The sequence below is a fragment of the Schistocerca piceifrons genome, chromosome 1 (genome assembly GCF_021461385.2).
Source record: "Schistocerca piceifrons isolate TAMUIC-IGC-003096 chromosome 1, iqSchPice1.1, whole genome shotgun sequence".
Taxonomy (NCBI): domain Eukaryota; kingdom Metazoa; phylum Arthropoda; class Insecta; order Orthoptera; family Acrididae; genus Schistocerca; species Schistocerca piceifrons.
The window spans coordinates 1,134,881,156-1,134,906,132 of NC_060138.1; the positions used below are offsets into that span (position 1 = coordinate 1,134,881,156).

Below are 24,977 nucleotides of genomic sequence, written 5' to 3' on the forward strand. Positions count from 1 at the left end.
ATCGCAGAATTTGTTTTAGGCGAATTAGGGAAGCCGTAATACCTGTATCTGAATAGCTGGGCGGACGTGTAAAACAACTGATCCTCCCGAGTGTGGTCTCTTTCGCGCTTGAGAGGCAAAATAAGAGCGGACATGAAGTAAGAGCGCCTCCGTCGTGGTTGAGCCGTGGAAACGCGCAGCCACCTGCAGCGACAAACTGCGTTACGGGGCGGTCGCTTGCCGCCGGGAGGCCGGCGCGCCGCCGCTCGCCCGCCAACTCAATTTCAGGAATCGATAATCCCCCAGAAGGCGCCGCGGACGCCTATTTCTGCACAGCGTCGCCCCATCCGCCAGAGTGCCGAAAATTCGACCACGCGACAGCCAAACAGTTTGCCGTTCTTGCTGATGCAGTTGGTGGTGGTGGTGGTTGTAGATGTGTGACGAATCAGCGCAGCCTGGTACAAGATGGAAATAGTCTGTTTGAAGGATGGCGTTAACTGTTACACCAAGGCGTCTTCAGAATCTACCCGACACTGTGCGATATTTGCCATTGTGTGTGTAACCTAAATTCATTTGTACCTGCTTTACCGTAGTGAAGTCTTCCTGTCACTCTACTGCCCTACCCCCAAACAAACTTCCCATTTGTTACCAAATTAGGTATACCTCAGGTCATACCTCAGAATGTGCCTGATCGTCATATCTATTCCTTTCGTAAAGTGATGCCACTATGTAGCATCAGGTAAATTTCAAAATGTTCCTTTCTCTTCATACACTACTGGCCATTAAAATTGCAACACCACCAAGATGACGTGCTACAGACGCGACATTTAACCGACAGGAAGAAGATGCTGTGATACGCAAATGATTAGCTTTTCAGAGCATTCACACAAGTTTGGCAGTGGTGGCGACACCTACAACATGCTGACATGAGGAAAGTTTCCAACCGATTTCTCATACACAAACAGCGGTTGACCTGCGTTGCCTGGTGAAACGTTGTTGTGATGCCTCGTGTAAGGAGGAGAAATGCGTACCATCACGTTTCCGACTGTGATAAAGGTCGGATTGTAGCCTATCGCGATTGCGGTTTATCGTATCGCGACATTGCTGCTCGCGTTGGTCGAGATCCAATAATTGTTAACAGAATATGCAATCGGTGGGTTCAGGAGGATAATACGGAACGCCGTGCTGGATCCCAACGACGTCGTGTCACTAGCAGTCGAGATGACAGGCATCTTATCCGCATGGCTGGAACGGATCGTGCAGCCACATCTCGATCCCTGAGTCAACAGATGGGGACGTTAGCAAGACAACAACCATCTGCACGAACAGTTCGACGGCGTTTGCAGCAGCATGAACTATCAGGTCGAAGACCATTGCGGTGGTTACCCATGACGCTGCATCACAGACAGGAGCGCCTGAGATGGTGTACTCAAAGACGAACCTGGGTGCACGAATGGGAAAACGTCATTTTTTCGGATGACTCCAGGTTCTGTTGGTCGCATCCGTGTTTGGCGACATCGCGGTGAACGCACATTGGCAGCGTGTATTCGTCATCGCCATACTGGCGTATCACCCGGCATGATGGTATGGGGTGCCATTGGTTACACATCTCGGTCACCTCTTGTTCGCACTGACGGCTTTTTGAACAGTGGACGTTACATTTCAGATGTGTTACGACCCGTCGCTCTACCCTTCATTCGATCCCTGCGAAACCCTACATTTCAGCAAGGTTATACACGGCCGCATGTTGTAGGTCCTGTACGGGCCTTTCTAGATACAGAAAATGTTCGGCTGCTGCTCTGGCCAGCACATTCTCCAGATCTCTCACCAATTTAAAACGTCTGGTCAATTTCGGCCGAGCAACTGGCTCGTCACAGTACGCCGGTCACTACTCTTGATGAACTGTGGTATCGCGTTGAAGCTGCATGGGCAGCCATCCAAGCTCTGACTCAATGCCCAGGCGTATGAAGGCCGTTATTACGGCCAGGGGTGGTTGTTCTGGGTACTGATTTCTCAGGATCTATGCACCCAAACTGCGTGAAAATGTAATCACATGTCAGTTTTAGTGTAATATATTTGTCCAATGAATACCCGTTTATCATCTACATTTCTTCTTGGTGTAGCAATTTTAATGGCCAGTAGTGTATATTAACTGCAAATCGTCCTCGTTTCATTCGATACCAGTACAGATACCTTCAGAGAAGACTTCCTAACACTCAGATTTGTATACGATGGTAAAAAATTTCTCTTTTCATTGATCTTTCTATTAGGACTGCTCAAGGCGGTGATGAATGGGCGTGAAAAGGAATTACCTTACCAGTGAAAATCGTCTGCAGGATTTATTTGGGAACTAAATACCTTCAGAAAAGATTTAGTAAAATTTAAATTTATGTATGATATTAATATACTTCTCCCTTTTAAGAATGTTTTTCTCGCTGTTGCCAGTATGCAGTTTACATTGTCTGCTACTTCGGCCATTGTTAGTTACTTTAACGTCTAAATAGCAAAGCTTATTCACTGCTTTAGTGCTCCTTTTCTAATTCCCTCAGTATCTCTTCATTTAGTTGGACTACATTCCAATGTCTTGCTCATCTTACAAAATTTATTCAAATCACTGTCCATTCCGTTCAACTTACCTTCGAAGTGTTTCGTCGTCTCCTGAAAAACCACTGTGTCATCGGTAAACTTATTTATTTCTTCTTGCTTATCTTAATTGGCTGTTCCAATTTATCCTCGATTTCCGTCACTGCTACCTCAACACACACACACACACACACACACACACACACACACACACACACACACACCAAAAAAAGTTTTGCATCACATCGGTACCTAGAACTCTTGAAGATAGATGTTGACTGTGGTTATTGTATCACAGACACAGTACCTTTGACTCTTCAGAGATGTCTCTAAACCCACCCAAAGATGTAAACAACCTACGCCAAATCGCCGTTGAGAAGTGGGACAATCTGGACCTCTAGTGCCTTGATGAACTTGTGGATAGTATGTCACGACGAATACTGGTATGCATCAATGCAAAAGGACGTGCTTCTTGGTATTAGAAGTACCGGTGTGTACAGCAGTCTGGACCACCACCTCTGTATGATGGTACAACATGCAATGTGTGGTTTTCGTGAGCAGTAAAAAGGGCGGAAATGATGTTTATGTTGATCTCTATTCCAATTTTCTGTACAGGTTCCGGGACACTCTGAACCGAGGTGATGGAAAACATTTTTTTGATGTGTGTACTAAGCAGTTCTTATAAAATTTGTGTAGAATGAATATTACATGACTACCCTACTCGTACGATGATTAGCCTATACCATAATTACTGTTTGATGCTTTTTTTGTGCTTTTCTCTGGTATTTATGTACTCGGACCTGAAAACGGTGGTGTGAATGAACATAGCTAATACAGATTGTATTTAGTAGACAGCTTATGCTGAGGCTGTTCATTGCACTTAGCTCATAGTTGGCATCCGATCCGCGAAAGTGGCTTACAGAACGTTCATCAGCGTGGGACACTTAAGGGGTTGGATTAATAGAAGACACAGACAAGGCACAAGGAAGAGCGGCGCGTTCCGTCACGATGCCGTTTAGTCGGCGCGAGATGTAGGTTATACATGTACTGAAAGTTGAATGGGCTACGTCTTGGATGCAACAGTATGTTTTTTCTTATTGTATATCAGAATTGGAACGTATGGAAATTCGGTGATTTCAGACGTAGTGGCCTGCGTCTCACAACTCTGGTAAGCCTTGGCTAGCCTGCAACACTGATGGTGCGGCGTCACAGAACTGCTGGAAGGGACGCCGTGTTACGTCTAATGTGTGGTAACGCCCCTCCCATCTCATCTCCTCTTGACTCGAACGCTGGCACCGAGCGAGGTGGCGCAGTGGTTAGCACACTGGACTCGCATTCGGGAGGACGACGGTTCAATCCCGCGTTCGGCCATCCTGATTTAGGTTTTCCGTGATTTCCCTAAATCGCTTCAGGCAAATGCCGGGATGGTTCCTTTGAAAGGGCACGGCCGATTTCCTTCCCCATTCTTCCCTCACCCGAGCTTGCGCTCCGTCTCTAATGACCTCGTTGTCGACGGGACGTTAAACACTAATCTCCTCCTCCTCCTCCTCGAACGCTGGCGAAACTTAGTAAAGGGTGCTGTGTCTGCTAGACAAATGGGGACATTAACGTAGAAGTAGGAACTTTTTTGACTCAACCAAACTGATATGCCCCGATTCTGAAGTAATTACAGTGAACTTATTTAGTATTTCAAATTTGCTACCTTGGCGGACGCCCTCATATTGCGCTAAGGGCTGTCAATTGTCATTACGGAGGATATTCAAAACTGTGCTCAAGCTACCGTGGTTGTCAGAGAGCACTTACAGTTTCGTCAGCGCATTTTTACATCAAGTTGCTGCCACATGAATTCAATAGAAAGTTTCGTTACGAAAAATGGAAGAACTTACTAGTGTTTGTCACAGTGACCCCCTCCTACACACACACACACACACACACACACACACACACACACACACACACACACACACACACACCGGCCGTGTTTGCACATTTCATAGTTCAGTCTCTTTCTAATAGCCGCTCAGCAATCAAGCAGTTACGGAAAGTATGAGCTGAAAGAGCAGATTTTCACCCGTTACATGAGTATTACACTCTAAAAGAGATTTGTCAAATGTCTTATTTTAGATACGTCTTATAAAATCTTTGACGTTCTACTCTGGAGCATTTATCTTATATTTTATAAACGTTAATGTGGTCCTAGCTTTTGTAAATGATTTGTCAGAGCAACTATTTGGGATTATAGGTCCGCCTTGATTGAAAACACAATCTTTTATTTATTTTCTTCCCAAACTAGTTTCAGTGAGTATCGCCATCGTAAGTGGGTTTTAGTTTATTCTAAAACACGCAAAATTAGCTTCGTTACAAACATTATAAAACGTTATTACATGTATGCTCTTTGACCCCAGATAGTGTATTATATGAATATTTTTTTATAATACCTTACCTTACTTACCTTCAGATCACCATATTGGCTTCACTCGATCTGCTCGTCTTATCGGACAATGAAAGTCAACAAATATACGCGTGAACAGTCTCCACTGTGCCCAATACCGTGGATCTCTTTATGAGGATTCGAATTAAAATTTACAGTAGGTCTCATATTTAAATAACCTGTTTTGAGCCAAAACTTACCAGAAGTTAGATTAAACATGTCGCTGTTAGGTTACAAAGCAGGGAGTACTGAAGTAAATACGTGTATATTTGTCTCAAATTCGTACTGTTCTCCACTGATTTATCGTCCCAATGTGTTTAGTAAAGATGCTGCTGTTGGCGCACGAAAAGTGGCGGCATACAATATCAGACATCTGTGCTGTGCCTCGGACACTTTTCGTATTTCTGTAATAGACTTAATTACCTCTATGAACAGGACCTGCTCTTACTGATGGTCGTACGAGTTTGCCTGCTATTCGGCACCAGGTGCATCAGGTAACATAATTATGCTGAGAGCGGAGCGGAACGCCGCTGCTTGTATGTTCAGTGGTGGCCGTGTGAAATTCTGTTCCTATTCGGAGAAATACCTGCTCCAGCGCGCCCTGTTTGCTCAACTTCCGACCTCGAGCTCTTGTGGTTTCCTTCGTATTACAGTTATTGCTTATAGCTCGAGCTTCATCTGCAGGCACAGCGAAAGGTTACGTACCCTGCCCTTTAGGGTGCTAGCGAACGCTGTACCGCGCCAGCTCGGTCTTACCATAACACTTGTCCAAGGCTTACGTATAGTATTTTGCTGGCATTGCCTAGTTGAAACAGACACGGGGCACCAGAAACTTCGGAGCATCACGGGAACACTGGATTTTTCCCTTCGTGGTCACCGACGGCTGCTACTGCTGACTCGGCTCCAGACCTCCTACTTGTGGAAAACAGTCTTTCACAACAGACCGTATAAATCAGCGAGTGAAATATTTTGAATAAAGGACTGACAGCGGCAAAGTCCACATTTTCATCGTTACATTTTTGACAATTGTTATAAAGATACACCGAACCAGCACCTCGGAAGATGATGATGATTGGTTTGTGGGGAGCTCAACTGCGCGGTTATCAGCGCCCGTACAAATTCCCAACCTTTGCTCAGTCCAATCTCGCCACTTTCATGAATGATGATGAAATGATTAGGACAGCACAAACACCCAGTCATGTCGAGGCAGGTGAAAATCCCTGACCAACACCTCACCCATTACCGTGAAACTAGGTAGAAAAGCTCAGAGCGAGTTGCTGCAATAGAGACGACAATGTATTGGCTGCTGGGTGCACCTCAGTTAAAATTCCCGTCGGCCATTCGGCTGTAAGTTTTGCCATGGTTTCTCGAAACACATACGGGCGTTCCTTGAAAAGCGCGCAACTGATTTATTCCCCATCCTAGTCCTACCCGAGGTAGTGCCCCATCTCCAATGGTGGTGTCGTCCAAAGTACGTTAACCCACAATATTCCTCTCTCACGTGTTTGAATGCAACTAATATAAGGAATTGCAATAACGTGTCTGTCGAAGAATTTGGGAAGAGCAGCTTTAAGAGGATAGAAATGATCTATTCCTCGGGACCTCATTCAAATATAGCCTCTCTGGCAACTATGGCCGGTTCATGGGTACGAGAAAATTTTTTGATAGATTCGGACTTGGTTACTGCAATGTTACATACACCATTCGTGTAGACAGCAACGGAATTGCTTGAGTTGTCGGTTGGAACATATGTGAACACGTAACCCTTCTTCTGTGGTCTCTACTTCAGTTAGGTGTCGACCGAGGCAGTCGTTCTTCGGAATAAATATATGAGTACGTAAAAGAATGAAAAACGTATGTCTGGACGTTTCTCTTTGTACTGAAGTGAATTTTAGCTTTTGGGGGAAACGGATGGAAGTGATGAATGAGGGAAACGGATGGAAGTGATGAAAGGGGAAACGGATGGAAGTGATGAGAGAAACAGTTTGCCTAGCGTAGGGGGGAAAACGCCATTCCGAAGAATAAGATGCACATTGCGTCCTGTATGTGATGCAATTCGACCATATTTCCTGATTCACGATCAGATATGTTGTATTCTTCAAATCAAAACTTCAGTGTACTTTCATCAGTGCTTGCCTTTGAAGCAACTCTGTTTTCTACCTGTGATTACATTTTATTTTCCGTATGTCACACATGGTATCAACGAAACATAAAATTATTATAATTCGCACACAGTATGTAAAGCGAATTTCACACGAAGGATGGAACATGTTAGTCAGTAGATGAACATTAACTATTTCAATGGCTTTTACTGTTTCAAATGTAATGAATAGTACTGTCCAGAGCAGTGACAAGAGATGATTTTTATTTTAACGCCACGCTTAACTTTGCCACGCTGGCTGTTGTAGATAATTTGATAAAGGTGATGAGTTGAACGAAACAGGTAGTTAGTAAAGATCTATTTATTAGCAGCTTTTGGCGGTCCTTAAGTATGATATTTTTCGAATAGTCGGGAACTGTGGGGGTACCACCAGCCCAAAACATAACGTGAAGTCGATGTTTTCGTCGCGTATTAAAGTTTCCAATCTCGTCCGCTATAACGGGCACATCTGACTCCTCAGTGAGCTGAAAACTCAAGGAGAGAAGACTGTCATTCCTATATCTTCGTCTATGTCACCCCAGAAAAGTGTTCCACTCCGGCAGCGCTAGATAACTACATGTTGAGAATGACTAACTTATCCTTTCAGAAAAAGTTACGAAATACCTGCATGCTGTAGGCTTATCACCCTTCGTGAGAGAGAGAGAGAGAGAGAGAGAGAGAGAGAGAGAGAGAGAGAGAGAGAGAGACAACCGTTGTAACACAGACTTTACGCTGCCAACGTCCACATTCATTTGGTTCACGTTATTGCGCTTGTCGGCGATTGCCTGACACAGTAGTCGATAAATTATTCGACGTTTAATATGTGGCAAGCAGAGCTGGAGGAATGAGTGCCTAATAAACGGCCAACATTACGCATTGATACGTATCGATATTCGATACCCGTGCGACAGCTAACAATAAAAGCACTGACATATACACATCACTGTACGATAAACGTGCCTCTTTCTCTGCGGCGTATGCGGGCCACATAATTGGAAATTGCCCTGATTTGAGTGCGACGCCCTTGCAGCTTCCAGGTTAACCCCCCCCCCCCCCCCCCCCCTCTCTCTCTCTCTCTCTCTCTCTCTCTCTCTCTCTCTCTCTTTCTCTTTCTTACACACCCTCCCGTGTGTGTGTCCTTTTTGCTGCATAGCCATTTTTCGATTTACTCATTCGTATCTCGTTATTGCCAGTAAATCGAACGGAAATACCTGTTCAGTTAATTCGTTAATCTCATGTTACGAGTATGATGCGAAGCAGTAAGCGCACAAGAGATATCACGGTCACGTATAGATTAAAATTACATTGTGAATGACAAAAGCGAACTGTGAAAGATGGTGTTTCCAGATAGCGGAAACGGTTTAAGTAGAAGCTTTGCACTATCACAGAAGCAAATTAAAAGTACAGGATTTCTCAAAAAGGTACGGTGTAACTTAAATGTGTTGCAGCATCCAAACTAATTAATATACTTGCACCATGTTTCATTGAGTGGCATAAAAACTTTGTGAGATAGTGTTACATAAGCCAATTTCAACGCGTGCGCCCTTGTTGGTACGCACAATTTGCAGTCTGTTTTCAATCGCTGCCCTCACCCGTCGCAACGTATCCGCATCAACAAATCATTGATCTGATTGATTGGCGTTTGGAAGACTCTGTCCCTGACATACCCCCCACAGAAACAAGTCTATTGGTGTAATATTAGGAGACCGAGGAGGCCAGGAATTGGATCACCCCTGTCAATCCAGCCATGTGGAAACACCTCGTCCAGATCATCCCAGACAGTCTCATGCCAACGGGGTGCTGCTGCTCCATCTTCTTGGAAAACGGCTGTCTTGGCGGTCACCCAGTTGTGGTAACACAAACAACACCAGCATATGAAGGTGACTGTTAGAATTAACTTTCTTTCTGAGAGAAAAAAAAAAATCCGATAATGCTATCAACCACCAAACACCACCATTCATTCATTTTTGGGTCGTCACGTACCTCTTCCGTAACAGTATGCGGTTTGGTTGTGCCAGAATGCGAACTTTGTGTTTGTTTACCTTAGCACAGTCATAGAATTTTGCTTAGTCAGAAAATGCTGGGTTTGCTCAGAAAATTTTCATCCTCCAAACGGTGAAGAACGTCCATGGCGAATTGCATTCGCGGACGTTGTGGCTTGTCTGGTTTCAGTGCATGCAATTGTTGCAGTCGTTATGGTGATCTGTTAACTTTTCCGAAGGACCAATTGCATGTTCGCCCTAGGGATATGGAGCTCCACCGAAGCCCTCAGAACAGACATTTGCGGTGAAAATTGAAAAGCCAACCGTATCCGTTGTGTGTCGGTTTCGCTTCTTTCAGGTCGTCCAGTACGATGCTTGACACCAACGCAACTTGTCTGCATAAAATTCCTGTACTGCCGGCGTGTCGTCGCTCTCGGAGGTGGTTGCTTCCTATACCGCGTTTGGAAGATCCTTTGAACCTGTGTCCGACTTAGTCTGAATGAACCATTCGACACAGTTACTCTTTTCGTGAAACGTTGCTATTATGCTTTACTCGCGACAACCTGAAACACTAGCAAACAAAACGTTGTGAATTTGTCACATAATCCAAACTTGCTGTGATATCTAATTAGTTCGAGGGCTATAAAACACTGAAGTTGTGGCGTACCTTTTGAGACACCCTGTACCTTCAGTCCCCCGACACCGACCTAGGTCTAATAAGCCAGTAAAACCGTCTGAATACCTAGGCTGGAATGCTTAAACTGGAAATTCTCTCCTACTTTCCGAAATATTTTCAAGTGGGAACCTCTTTGCTCAATTTCGAGGGCGCTGGAAGGTCAAAGCTACTAACACGGGGGACATAATATATAAGATATGTAACTCAACCGAAAGCTCACCAGCAGTCTTTATAGCTAATTCTCACAAAGTAGGAGAAGTATACCGGTGTCATGATTCAGACTAATCGCCTCAGATAACGCCAAAAGGCACATTCTGGGAACACTGTGGACTGACTGGGACAAGCGCAGTCAGCAGAAGTGCAGGGAACGTAGCATTCCATGCTGTAATGTGTGTCGGAGTTACTGGTCCACTTAAATATGAGCACCTCTTTTTTAGAAATCGGTTACTGTCCCGGCAATCTTCTCGTAATTTCAACAAGAAATTAGTGACTTTGGCTGTTATCGGTCATCTTCAGAACATAAGAGTAAGCCCTAGTTGTTAGTCACAAGCACATCGAGAAAACCACATTCTCATTGTGGTAGTGAGTGAACTACTGCTTCTTCATACGATCTGGAGATGGCTGGTGATGGTCTCTACCGTTACTTCCTTGTCGAAATTGCATGAGATTGTGCCGGGCAATTAGTCTAAACAAAAAGTAATCATTCATTGACGTCTGCATCTCGACCGAAATGTTGTGCTTTCGAAAAACTGTGTACTTCCGTCGCCACAATTACTTCGAAAACGCGTCTGCGTGGATATTATTAAAATTTCGACCACCTGTACTTAGAAGCAGTGGTGGATCGTTACAGAGAGAACCGGCTCTACACATGCCGTGAGGTGCTGGCGCGATTGCTGCTCCATGCATTGTTTTGTGGTTTGCGTCGGTGAGGCAGTGGCGAAGGGTTGGTTTCCTCGTGGTAGTGTGGCCTCGCAGCCAGTTGGGAGTCGCATTAATGTCGCGCTGGCTGCACCTTTACCGTACGGAACGGAGGCTTGAGAAACCTGTTATCGCGGCTTCAGCCTCGAGATAAGCGTAATCTCCGTCACGGTGCCAACACATGTTCTGCGGGGGGCCTTGTGTTCTGCTCGTTGTCTGCCGTCGCGATGTTTTCCATTTTTAGTAGTTTTTTATTCGGGTACAGAAGTTAGGGCTATAAATAGGGTAGAAGTTAGGGCTATAAACAGGCTACCAGATATAGCCCTTCCTAGTGTCGACCATTTCTTTGTGTTCTCATTGTTAAGCTCCCTCATTACGTCCCAGTGAACGAGTGATTCAGTAATTTATGCTTGTTTCACCTTAATTCTGGTTAATTTCAATCGAGCTGTGGACTTTCTTCTGTACTGCTTTGCAATAAGATTGCAGCACCAGGGAGAGTGGATATAAGGAAAATGTAGTTAGCGGGCTCTTTTTGTTTTGGTGGGGGCAGGGCGTTAAAGTATACGAAATTTTGTACAGCTTCTAACAGCAGCGTCGGCTCCAACTGAACTGACGTAGAGTCAAATTAAGCTTGGATGACGTTTCTGGGTACGTTATTCCGCCGCACAGTTGATGTGTGGCTGGGGAATAGTGGCGCGCTGTTCTCAGTTTTCGGTTTGTGGGAGATTTTGGAGAACGTGATGGTGAGTTTTCAGTTGTTGAGATGTTTGGAGAACGCGGTGGTCAGGACAACAGTCGAGAGCACCATCTGCAGCGAGGTCTCTCAGGACAGCGAGAGCGACATGCGGTATTCATCTACATGACTACTCTGCAATTCACATTGAAGTGCCTGCCAGAGGGGTTCATCGACCCACCTTCACACAGTTTCCCTACCGATCCACTCTAGCAGCGCGCGGGATAAAAAAAGCATTTAAACCTTTCCGTGCGAGTTCTGATTTCACCATTTTGTTACAATGATCATTTCTGCCAATGTAATTGTGTTCCAACAAAACATTTTCACATTGGGAGGAGAACGTTGGAGATTGAAATTACGTGAGAGATCATCTTGTCATATCTTTGACACTCCCTCCCCTCTTTCTCTGTTTCTCGATTAAACAAAATGTGCTGCTTTTCTCTGAACTTTCTCTATGTACTCCGTTAATCCTATGTGTTTACGACACCATACTGCACAGCAGTACTCTAGCAGAGGACGGACAAGCGTAGTGTAGGCAGCCTCCGTGGTAGGTCTGTTGCATCTTGTAAGTGTTCTGCCAATAAACCGCAGTCTTTTGTTTGCCTTCCCCATTACATTATCGATGTGTAAGTTCTTTCCAATTTAAGATGTTCGTAATTGTAATTCCTAGGTATTCAGTTGAATCGACGGCCTTCAGAGTTGTGTGATTTATCGTGCAACTGATGTTTAACGGATTCCTTTTAGCACTCATGTGGATGACCTCACACTTTCCGTTATTTAGACTCAGTTGCCACTTTTCACTCCGTGGAGATACCTAGTCTAAATCGTTTTGCAATTGATCTTGATCTTATGATGACCTTAGAAGACGGTAAACGACAGCGTCACCTGCAAGCTATCTAAGATATCTGCTCAGATTGTCTCCTAAACTGTTTATATATATATCAGAATGAGCAGAGGGCTTATTACATTTCCAGATATCACTTCTGTTCTACTCGATGACTTCCAGTCGGTTATTACGAACCTTGCGCTATCTTGTTGAAATACATCAGCCAGGGAGGCCTCGAAGATAGGGCGCGGCCATTGGCCGTAATGTATCAGAAATGCAACTGCTACTTTCTAAGTTTGCCGCCTATGCGAATCGGACGCGGTCGTGTTGAGTACCCAGTGGCACCTCCATTCATCACACTAGGTGCTAGACTCACGTGAGGATGACGGACGCAATCTGGCAACATCCCTTCGCCACGGAGCCTCTGCACACGGATACTTCCAACGTGATACTGTACGTCAAACTCTCCTAACAAGCCTACCAGGTGTCACCTCTGAGTTCCGTGTCGTCTGTCGGCGCGACTCTCTCTCTCTGCTGCAGCAGTGGTCCTCACGCTGACAGTCCGTGCCGCTCCAGACGTTGTCGCTATGTCCATGTTGATACTCTACATGGTGCAAACGAGCCCATTCCTTAAGGGAGGTGTGTGACGGCTGGGTGAGAGGTATGCCTGTCCTGCTGAGATCATGCGTGGCGTCGAGTATGGGATTCCTACGCGAGCAGCAATGCCGTGGGTCGGTGAAATGCTTTGGCGATAGGCCACGATCGTGGCACGTACTGCTGGGCGTTCCTCCTTACCGGAGGCATAACACTATCAGCTCACAGTCGACATCGTAGGGGGGCGTCAGTGCCACCCAATTCGCGCTGACATGCTGATCGTTGTCATATCCAAGTACGCAGTACACTTCGTGCCGATTCGACGTTCGCTGCACGCCGCGTCCGTGGTGTTGCAGCTTTTGTGGCCAGTTGAGTACAACGTACTCAAACTGTCAGGGTCCTCCGACGCGGTCGGTGCTCGCCGAGATAAGCTTGCCTACTGGCTCAAGGTTCCTTCCGCCCATTGGTTGGCCGATGCGGTTTCCTGGTGACATTGCTTATCAACTTTACGGAAAGTTTTTAGGCGTCCGGATCTGTGTGTACATATGCAAGAAGAACTGACGATCATAAGTGTACACGTTGGGATATTATGTACTCACTTACTGTCACATTTAGGTCGCATAAAGCCGTAATAGTTAATTCGGCAATGGAGGAAAGTATGTGGACAGTTGTATAACGCAAGTTTTGTTTCACCATTCGCATGTCTTTTCAGTTCACTGAGAAGTATCATCAGTTGCTGTTGCGTGACATGCGTATTTGCTCTTCTGCTGGTGACGCAGTCCGCACTGTTTCAGCACTGTACCTGCATTTTTCCACCTTGTTATTGTATTAATAGAGGCGAGACTCGTATTGTAGAGCAGAGAATTATTTATTCCGTTGCAGACAGGTGTAACCTCAAATTTCTGACTGTAGTGTTGTGACTATGTATTGAATTTCTCTCGTCTGGCACACATAATGTCCTTATACTCCTAAGAGAGCCTGAAATTCGCCAAGGATTGGAAACCAGAGTACATCCCGAGCAGTGACACGTCGAGTAACGAAATGTGCCATTACCCGATTTCCCAGAAACCTCTCTCAGTGGAAGGTAAGCAAAATAAGCAAACTCGTGTCTCGTCTTATCCGTAGATAAACGACCGTTCCTGAGAAAACAAGTCAAAGTGTTCAAGGTACTCTACGCTTTAGCGCACGATAAGTTCTACCGAAGCGGTGACATAGCCTCGTGGCTTCATGGTTTTACATCCTGTGTTCGAAACCCAATTATTGTTTTTATTTTCCTTTTTATCCTACCCATGTACAAAGAAGATTACTACTTGAATGTTTTCCAATGTATGTTCAGATAACGTTGTCCTTATTCGTCTACTAATTGTCAATCTGGTGAGTCAATTTAGAAAAATAAAAATTTTTTTGAAATTGTTTTCGGTTAAATTCGTGCTGTGTATCGTGTTTCATAACCAGTCGCAAGCGCCAGTTTTCGGAAAAAATGAGCCGTTATGCTTGGTTTGCCGCGAAATTATTGCCAACAGATGAAATCTTTAGCAATGTTACCAACACTTCTTTCCCAAGTGAGATTCATACGAAGAAATGTTACTGCGGTAATGCTGTTTCCGCGCGATGCTTGTGGTGTTCGGAATATCGGTGTTTCTAATGTTTCTACGAGCGGATCATCGAACGGAATCCACCAAGGTTTCCTGAAGGATAAACAAATGAAAAATATAAGAATTAATATAAGAATTATTGAAAGAACGAAATAGTAGAGCATGATAATTTAAAAAGTTGCAACCCTCGAAAATACACACACACACACACACACACACACACACACAACACACACACTCTCTCTCTCTCTCTCTCTCTCTCTCTCTCTCTCTCTCTCTCTCTCTCTCTCTCTCTATATATATATATATATATATATATATATATATATATATATATATATATATTAAATGTATGACATTTATTGTGAAACCCAGATGTAATTTTGCAGTTAATATAACGCTCTCATATTCCCTAATTTGATATGAAACATTTATGTAATATCCTACGAACACTGGTAGACATGAAATAAAATTAAATTAGAAAGAATCTGGTTTCGAACACGGGGCCCAAAAGTGCGAAGCTGGGGCACTACCCACTGTGCCACCGCTTCAGTCCAATTTTCAGCGTACTGAAAGGCATACAAATTACGGCGAAAACATTGACCGCCGTTTTCTCAGGAACGATCGAATGTCAACGAATAAGCAGAGACAGTGTTCGCTTATTTTGATCCCTCTTCCACGGAGCGAAGTTACTGGGAAATCGGGTAATGACACTTGCTGTGTTTTCCTCGTAAGAAGCTACTCTGTCTTTCTGCGTTGTCCTGTGTCAGTGATTACAGACGCACGAATAAATTATACAAGGTGGAGAAAAGAACCTGACGACAAAGTCAACGCAGGGTGGCGGATGTCGAACCGTGGCTGTGGACCGAAAACGCATCGTTGTGAATCTAAGAGCGTAAAACGACAGCTAGTCAGAAATAAACGCGGTTTGTTTCTCGGGTACCCGAACGTGGTGCAAATGGCTCTGAGAACTATGGCACTTCTGAGGTCATCGGTCCCCTAGATCTTAGAACTAATTAAACCTAAGGGGAGCATACACATCCATGCCCAAGGGAGGATTCAAACTTGCGACCGTAGCGGTCGCGCGATTCCAGACTGTAGCTTCTAGAACCACTCGGCCACCCCGACCGGCTTAACCGAACGTGTCTGGGTGCGTCTTGCAGTGCCGTTGCGTCAGACAAACCTGCCGATTTCACACTTTCTGATGTGCTGTACTTGTTTGAGTAAAAGTTCATTAATGCTTTGGGTACATTAACAAAAATTATTTAAAATGTTTTATGTGAACAGCAAACAAACATACGAAGTGAATGTGTCCTCACATTACCTTATCGTTCTCTTTCTCCCCTGGATGACCACAGCACATGCCAAATCTGTACAGAACAACTTTAATGTGTACTTTTGTTACATGTTTCCGTATTGTCATTGTAGCCTGAAGAACCGATTTATACCTCGAAACGTGTTGCTTCATTAAGCAGTTTAAACAGACAACGGATTTTGCGACTGGTAGCGTTCTCTGAAAAACGCTTTCGTATTTTTGAAACAGTTACTTACGGTGCAGTAGAGTACGACATGTATTACATTGTGTTTTTGCAGTACAATTTATCATCTTAACAAAAAGTGCCTTACAGTACTTGTAGAGTAGTTGGTCAAGCTTTACCATGTAAACATCACAGGAGATTCGTGTCCAAGGTAACAAGCATTGTATTGGAATTTGCCTAGTTTTGAATAGTCTGCTGAAAACATTATCTTTGGATAATTTACGTAGAACTTCAGAAAGTGACACACGTCTTATCACGCTAAGACCATTGTTCAACAAGAGTGACGGATTGTCTGAAGACAATAAGTGTTCCGTGTTTCCTCCACACACAATTTTACTGCAGTGCCGGTAACAGGTGCCTCACAGTGAGAGATTGAAATGACACGGCATCTGAAAACGTACTCTAAAGCTGAAGTGCGCGGGACAGCGCGATTCTTGTGAGCAAAACCTCTAAACTGCACAAAGGATCAACGTTAAATTCCGGCGCTATATGGACCAAATGCAGTGTCGTGTCCAGCGGTAGCGAAATGTTACCAGCAGTTTGACCAAGGCCGCACAGACTTGGGTGATGCCGATCGGGGGAAAGTCCAGGTCTTGCACCATGAGTTTTCCGTCCTCTCGGCAAGCTTAAAGAACATGTGTACGGAAAGCGATTTTCGAACAACGAGCAGCGGTTCTCGAATGGCTCTGTGACTAAGGAACGGATTTTTATCGCCGAGGAACTGAGCTATTGGTAGAAGGTTCCGACCTGTGTTTACAGAGATTTGGCAACTACGTTGAAAAATAGTGTCAGTTATCTGTGTCACTTCTAAACGTATTGCACCATTCAGTAAAAACTACTTGGCTTGTCGTAATAATGTGTAACTTACTTTTTGAAGAATTTGCCTCGTAATTGTCTCGTCATGTGTGAACTGGGATAAGCTGTTCAGTTGCGCAGTCTTCGCCGGCTGGCTATTATTTTGTGTCCACAGCTCCATGTCGGTGCTTCTCAGACCTGCGGGTATGTGGAAAATTTTGCCTGGCTCGACGCTTCGCGCGCTGCTCGGTTATTCCCCACTCCGTACAGTCAGTCACGCCAAACTTTCCTTAGACTTTGCCTGTGTGGTTAAGGTGAACTACAGGACGTTCCTCTTATTGTATAAATTTCTCCTCAGTTTTCCTTTCACTTTATTTAAACTCCATGATGGTTTGGCGGGAACTTTCATAGGGAATAATAAATCTACGCAATCTAGACATTAAAGTTCAGCTACATTAACCAATAATGCCGCAAAATCCTGAAGGAACTTTAACAACATCCTGCCTTCCATTCAGCGGATAGACTCGTTCGGTCCTATCGAATTATTTTCATCAACCGGCTGTCATTATGCCTTCTCCATTCTTTTTTTTGTTAAATGTGCTGGCTGCGTGTCAGACCTTGCTCAAAGGAGCGATGACTTTGTCAGAGGGGACGTGAAAGTGAGACGAGGCAAAAGCCTGCGGCGCCAGAGGTTATTTCTTTTCTCTCAGGAATTTAATTAGGCTGCTCGTTTGTCACAAAGACGTCTCCAGACCCTCGTCTCGGCATTTGAACTCCTCAGCATAAATGTACGCCGTGGCAAAATAGCGGCTTCAGCAAAGGTTACGTTATTCGTCTTGCCGAAAAATGCATCGAAAGTCCGGACAAGTATAGCAGTGACTTTTCCGTAGATTCTCATCGATGGAATCCATTAGACCGTCTCTCTCTCTCTCTCTCACATTACGAATTGATGTCTCACAATATGTAAGCTTTAAGAACAGTCTTAACTCGCTAAACGAGGTCTGTTCAAAAAATTCCGAAATATTCGTAATTTCGCACCAATGGTGTGAGCGAAATGCGGTTAGAGTCTCTGCGCACGCCTATGTTTATTGTGTAACTGCCGGAAGTTTTTCATCGTTGTATGCATGTTAGTTATTGTTCAGTGCTGTATTAAGTAGAGCGTTGTGTCGCATAGTTTGCGAATTCCGAGATGGCAGAGTTAGAGGAGCACTGCGTCTGCATTAAATTTTGCGTGAAACTTCAGAAAAAATTTGCAGAGACACACCAAATGATGCAGGAAGCCTACATTGATGAGTGCTAAAGCCTTACTCGATGTTACGAATGTTTCACACGGTTTTAAAATTTCCCCGCGGAAGTGAAAGATGACCCTCGTTTAGGCCGCCCTTCGACGTCTACCGACGTCGCGCGTGTCAGGAACGTCAACGAAACTATGCTTGCCAATAGGAGACTGTCAAATTGCAGAAGACTGTAGCATTTCAGTTGGATCGTGTCATGGAATCCTGACACAGCATCTTGGAATGCATCTTGATGCGGCCAAGTTCGTCCCGTGGCTCGTGAGTCAAGATCAGAAAGACCTTCCTCTTGCAATCTATGAAAAGCTTTTGGATTACGCAAATGAGAACGAGCGATCCTTAAGAGAATCATAACTGGTGATGAGATGTGGGTCTATGGTTATGATGTTGAAACCAAGATTCAGTCTTCACAATGTGTCCGCGAGGTTCTCAAAGACCAAAAAAAGCCTGTCAGGTCAGGTCAAGTGTCAAATCTTTGTTGATAGTTTTGTTGGACTGTGAAGGATTTGTTCATCATGAATTCGGGCCACAGGGTAAAAATGTTAATCGATGGCGATATCGGAACGTGTTGTGACGCCTGCGAGAAAATGTGAGAAGAAAACGGCATGAAATGTTGCGAGACAATTCATGGCTCTTGCATCACGATAACTCACCCGCACATTCACCCCTGTCGGTGCGTGACTGTTGCACAAAAAACGAAATCACTCACTGCGCTGTCTCATCCCGTGTACTCTCCAGACCTGTCTACTGCGGACTTCTTTTTTTATTTCCAAAGTTGAAAATCCTGTTGAAAGGGCGAAGATTTGCAATGATAGACGAGACAAGAGAAAACTCACAGGCGACGCTTCGCGCGATCCAGCAAGAGGCGTCCCAAGAGTGCTTCCGGGAGTGCAAAAGGCGTTGGGAGCTGTGTATCAATTGTGGAGGAGAGTATTTCGAAGCGTAGAAGAATTTCGCGGTCAGAGTTCCGGAATTTTTTGAACAGACCTCGTATACCAATTTTTCTTAGATTTTTAATAAATGTGACTACAGGATCCACTTTCGCAGTGCGTCGTCGTGTCTATCTGATACTATTGCTTAACCATTGTTACTTACTGCTACTCCTGAGTACAGTGAAAATGTTTGCTAATGTCCAGCAGCGAACAGGAAATGAGTGGGGTGCTGGCCGATGCATATATTACAGTAAAGTAACATAGGGCTGTGTGCAGCAGGTGGGCTTGTTGTATGACGAACTGTTAAACGTGCTCAGAATGGATTAGGAAGGAAGATGGAACAAAGACGTGGCAGTAAGCTTTCTGTAACGGGAAACAGCCAAAGTGTAAACGTTGAGGTCAGGTAAAGATCCATGAAAGGCCAAGTTGGCAGTATAGCCATGTAAGGCTGCGACACATGGGCAGCTTGCAACGAGGGGGCGTTGCAGGCAGGACATGCCCTGTCCTTCCCGCTTCCATTTTCTCCATACGTGTTGGATCTGGAGCTCAGCACCCACACAACAGTTTCCTGAAGCAGTACGACACATTTAAAAAGACATAGAAAAAACAACTTTGAAGATAAGAATACTTCCAAGCGTTGTCAATACGAAATATGTACACCAAATTAATGCAAGTTATCTCAAGAGGAATGGTCAGTGTTCGCGGGTGTGACAGGAACGATAATTCGAAGCAAAAAAAAAGTCTGCTAAACATAGTCTCTAAAGATAATTTTTTCGAGTTTTTTAAGTGAATTACGTCGTACTTCTTTAGGAAATTGATGCACGGATGCCGAGCTTCAAGTTCGACACGTATGAAGAAAATCGAAGATAACATGTCCGTGAAGTCTCCTTTTACGATAGAAATCAAAGTACTAGATGCTTTTAAACGGAGATGCTCAGGATTGAAGGGATTGATTAAGTAAGAAATGAAGACGCTTTGCAGCGATTCAAAGAGAAAAATGCCTAATAAAGAACATAATGAATCGAAGAAAGTTTTGTATTTGTGGCGATCCACACCCTCCTGATGCTTAATAAACGTAAACATGATCCGTAGTAGGTGTAATGTGATATTTATATAATCGTGCACGACTAGAAAAAAAAAAAAAAAAAACACAGAGGCGGAGATGCGAGATGCAAACTCAAATGGTGAGCATGCCGAGAAGGGAGAGGAAAGGGGATCATCACAAATCGACCTTTCGATTGGTGACTAAAACTTGGGTAATTTTCTGTTACTGACCGCCAGGGAGCACAAATTCCACACGTGCCAGCCGAAGAACGTCACATATGACGACTATCTCGAAATTGTGTTATAAGCATTATATGATAATTTGCCGATGGGTTCAAAATGGTCGTCTAATGATGAAACGAGACTCCAACGGCGAAGCTACATAAAAGGGAGGTGTGAACGCAGTAGAACATAAGACATTGTGACGCCGCCATCATCGAAAAGCAATCACTGTTTCTCTGTCGCCTGAAATACAAAGAAACAAACATCCGAGAAGAAATAAGTGTATTTGATAGAACCAATAGATAATAAAATATGAAAATGAATTGAAAGATCACTAGCAAGAGCAGTAGTAGTGCGAAATACCATTGAAGGAAAAAATGGGTGAAGGACGAGCGAGCAACGAAAGTTTGATTAGATAACATCAAGTAAGCATAACAAGGGTTTCAATGCGTGGTGGTGGTGGTAGTAGTAGTAAAAAGAAAACTAAAACTAAACTCCGTCCGAACAGACCATGAAGGCCCAACGGTACCGTCCGGCCACCGTGTCATCCTCAGACTACAGGCGTCACTGGATGCGGATGTGGAGGGGCATGTGGTCAGCACACCGCTCTCCCGGCCGTATGTTAGTTTACGAGACCGGAGCCGCTGCTTCTGAATGAAGTAGCTCCTCAGTTTGCCTCACAAGGGCTGAGTGCACCCCGCTTGCCAACAGCGCTCGGCAGACCGAATGGTCACCCATCCGAGTGCTAGCCCAGCCCAACAGCGCTTAACTCCGGTGATCTGACGGAAACCGGTGTTACCACTGCGGCAAGGCCGCTGGCAGTAGTAGTACAGGGCGGGGCAAAGAAAAATGGCCCGGAAAATAGAGTTCCAAGGTACAGACAGACACAGCAGAGCAAAGGACATACAGTACATCTTGAAAGTGCCCGCCATTCATCTCTTAGCAGTTTTGGTTGGGCCTGATCAGCAAGTTGCTGAAAGCGGATCAAAGCTGGACAGCTGGAATTGCTACTGTCTCACCTGAATTGTTCCGCGGCTCCCCACGCAAAGTAATCGCACACTGATAGGTCAGGTGACGTGGGTGGCCAGCTGGGGCCCCGACCAGACTGACCTCTCGAAACAACTGTCAGGCGTGAAGATTGTGTAATGTGCTCCAGGAAACCGGTGTGGATCACGTGGCGATCGTTCACGTGGTGTGCGCTTCATGGGGTGGTGTTATATGCATACATTCACACCCAATTGTATGCTCTCGTCCGGGCCACTTGTATTTGCTCCACCCTATAGTAATAATGCATAGAGAATTAAAACAGAAAATGTTCCCGAAATTTTTCAGAAACCTGATAAAGGCGATTTGGTGAGTGCTCTGTTGTCCATGTTACATATGAATCCCGTTCCAATACAAAATCCAGCGTATATGACTTGCCATATGATTTGGTAAAGGAAAACTTGATACTTTCTTGGACGGCATCGAGCTGTAAACCGCAAATGAGGAGCAATTAAAGAGCTTGTTAAAACTTCTTCGAACTTTCTTATAGCACAAGCTGGAGTTTGGCGAAGAAGAAGCGCAAGACTCTTACTATCGCTAAAGAACTGTTACGTGCGGGTCACAGAAAAGCTCGAAGATGACGAATCGATAGAAGCGATGCTGGCAGAGGTAACCAACAGATTTCTAGGAAGTAAATAGACGAAACTTATCGGTCACATTCGAAGGGGAAAAAGAGCTGGCTAAGGAATATACACTACATGTAGTGAGGATCGTAAGCACGGGGTTGAATTCGAAGACTGTGGTCCGACCCATTAATACTTAAATAAAGATGGTGATAGTGTTCATGTAGTCAGCGGAAGCAATACCGACCTTTTTTGCTCGCTTGTCACCGAAGGAGTATCTCTCGTGTCAGAAATTGCTCGATTTAAACTTCCTGACAGATTAAAACTGTGTGGCTCATTGGGACACGTACATGGGACATTTTTTGCTGCCTTTCGCGGGCAAGTGCTCTGCCAACTGATCTACTCGAGCACGACTCAAGACCTGTCCTCAAAGCAGAATTTCTCCTGCGAAACCGTGAAGTTTGGAATATAGGAGACGAGGTACTGGCGGAAATAAAGCTGTGAGGATGGATGGTGAGTCGTTCTTGGTTAGCTCAGTTGGCAGAGCACTTGCCCGCGAAAGGTGAAGATTCTGGGTTCGAGTCCCGGTTTGGAGGACAGTTTTAATCTGCCAGGAAGTTTCATATCAGCGCATATTCCGCTGTAGAGAGAAAAATCATTCTGAAGTTGCTCAGTTGTTTGTAAACGCGTCCCCGGTGTCACTACTGCAGTTCAGACTGCGGCGCAACTCCTAGTGACCATAACGGAAATGGCCGTGGATGACTTTCACAGTAAACGGACGTGCCTGCCGGCAGCGGGAGAGGAAGCATGCTGCTCGACCGTCGTCGGTTCCTGTGGCGCGGAGTGAAGGGAGCGATCGTTTCTGGCCGCAGTTTGCTCGCGGACGGCCTGCCACCCGTCGTAATCGACTGCTTCCCGTTGTTTCGAAGCGAGTGCGCACTCATTTCAAAACACTACCAGTGGCGTTTGTTGCCTCACGTTGTCACTGACGAAGCAATAAACTGCCTTGCAATCTTTCCTGCGGCCACGTGTACTCGTATCGAAGCGAACACGGGCATTTAATACAATTGATTGTTGGAGCTCCAAGTACCTGTGGAACGCACCACGTGCCCGGTAATAAAGGAAGCGTCGTCTGATACTGTCGATATGCGTAAACGACGCATCAAGTAAGATCAGCAGCTCTGAAGGTGCTGTTGTCTTAGCAGATATGGTCACAGAACGATGTCAAGCAAATAGAAGACTGAGACGTAGTTACTTCTTGGTGGAGTAATTGACAGCTGTCTTTAAATTTGAATAAGTGCAAGATTATACCTATGAGAGAGAGGCCGTAGAAGGCAAAGGACATGTAAGTGCAATTGAACATAATGTATAGTGTCATGAAAAGGGGTTATGAGATGAGCATCAACAAAATAAAACAAGGGTAGCTGAGTATTTTCGAAGAAATCAGGCGATGCTGAGGGAATACATTAAGAAATGAGAGACTGAAAGTAGATGACTAGTTTTATTATTTGGTCAGTAAAATAAATGTCAATATTCGAAGTAGAAAGACTGGCAATAGAAAGAGTAGCGTTTCTGATAAAGAGATGTGCATTAACATCGAATATTAGTTTAACGGTAGGGAAGTCTGTGTTGAAAGTGTATGCCTGTCGTGTAGCGTTGTACTTGTATGGAAATGACACGTAGTCTGTTAACAGTTCAGGCTAGACGAGGATAAAATCATTTGAAATGTACGAGAGGCGTTCAGTAAGTAATGAAAAAATTTCTCGGCCAGTTTTAGTTGAAAAAATTCGGAATTTGTTGTGGGGCATCGGGGAATATTCCCGCTTCAGCCCCCTATCAGTTCCGACAGGTGGCGGCGCTATACATAGCCTTCAAAATGGTGTCTGTAACGGAGGTACATACCAAGCAGAGAGCCGTCATTGAGTTTCTTGCAGCGGAAAACAGAGCGTCGCGAAATTTGTAGGCGCTTGCAGAATGTCTACGGAGACCTGATCGTGAACAAAAGCACGGTGAGTCGTTGGGTGAGGCGACTGTCGTCATCAGCAATAAGGTCGCGCACACCTGTCCATCTCCCGCGTGCCGGCCCGCCGCACACAATTGTGACACCTGCCGTGTTGGAACGTGCAGACACTCTCATTCGAGCTGATCGACGGATCAAAATCAAACATCTCGCTGCTGAACTGGATGTTTCTGTTGATAGTGCTGGGCACCCGAGAGCAGCTCGCAAAACTTCATTGGACTATTCTTCCTCATCCACCCTAGAGCCTGAATCTCGCACCTTCCCACGTCTTTTGTTTGGTCCAATGAAGGATGCACTCCGCGGGATGTAGCACATGGCTGATGTGGAGGTTATTGATGCAGCAAGACGTTGGCTCCCACGTCGATCAGTAGGGCGGCGGCATGCGGGCAAACAGGCCCTCCCAGTGAAGAAGAGTAAGGCCGCCGCAAAAAAAAAAAAAAAGCAGCATTCTTATTGAACGGCTCTCGTACTAAAGGATAATACTGAAGATTAGATGGCACCTCGGTTAACTAATGCAGATTTTCTGAATCAAATGGGGAAGAAAAGAAGTTAAAGATACAATTTGACTGAAACAGAGGGTCGGTTGATTGGACATCCTGGGGCATCAAAGAATTGTCAATTTGGTTCAAGTGGAAAGACCGTGGGTAAAAGATGGAGGAGGAGATAAAGGCTCCAAAACAATAAGCAAGTTCAAACGGTTTGTAGGTTGCAGTTATTAGGCCAAGGTGAAGAGGGAAGAGAAGACTAGCGTTGAGAGCTGCATGTGGGCAGTCTTCATGCTGAAGGCTAAAAGAACTACTACTACTCGACAGTCGTGAATATCTGCGGTAGGAGAAGATAGGTAACACTGACGCCCCGCATTATTTATTTATTTATTTTTGTTCGAGTCAGAGACAAATACAATACTTAGTACTATGAAAAACAAATGAAGGAAATAACTATGACGCTACAATACTGGTGACCCAAATCTTGCCACTGTAGTTGCACTCTGAGACCACGCTCTCAATTCCGCGAGAAGTGTTATTTCCGGAGATTACTCCTGAATCAACAACTCCAGAACGAAGACAATT

General features: G+C 44.8%; 1 protein-coding gene and 1 pseudogene across 1 annotated transcript in view; one reads left to right on the forward strand and one right to left on the reverse strand.

Moving 5' to 3' along the window:
* Positions 1–24,977, forward strand: part of LOC124780620 (mitogen-activated protein kinase 1) — a 377,777-nt gene that overhangs the window by 244,922 nt on the left and 107,878 nt on the right. The window lies entirely within an intron of this gene.
* On the reverse strand, positions 20,983–21,100 carry LOC124727315 (annotated as a pseudogene).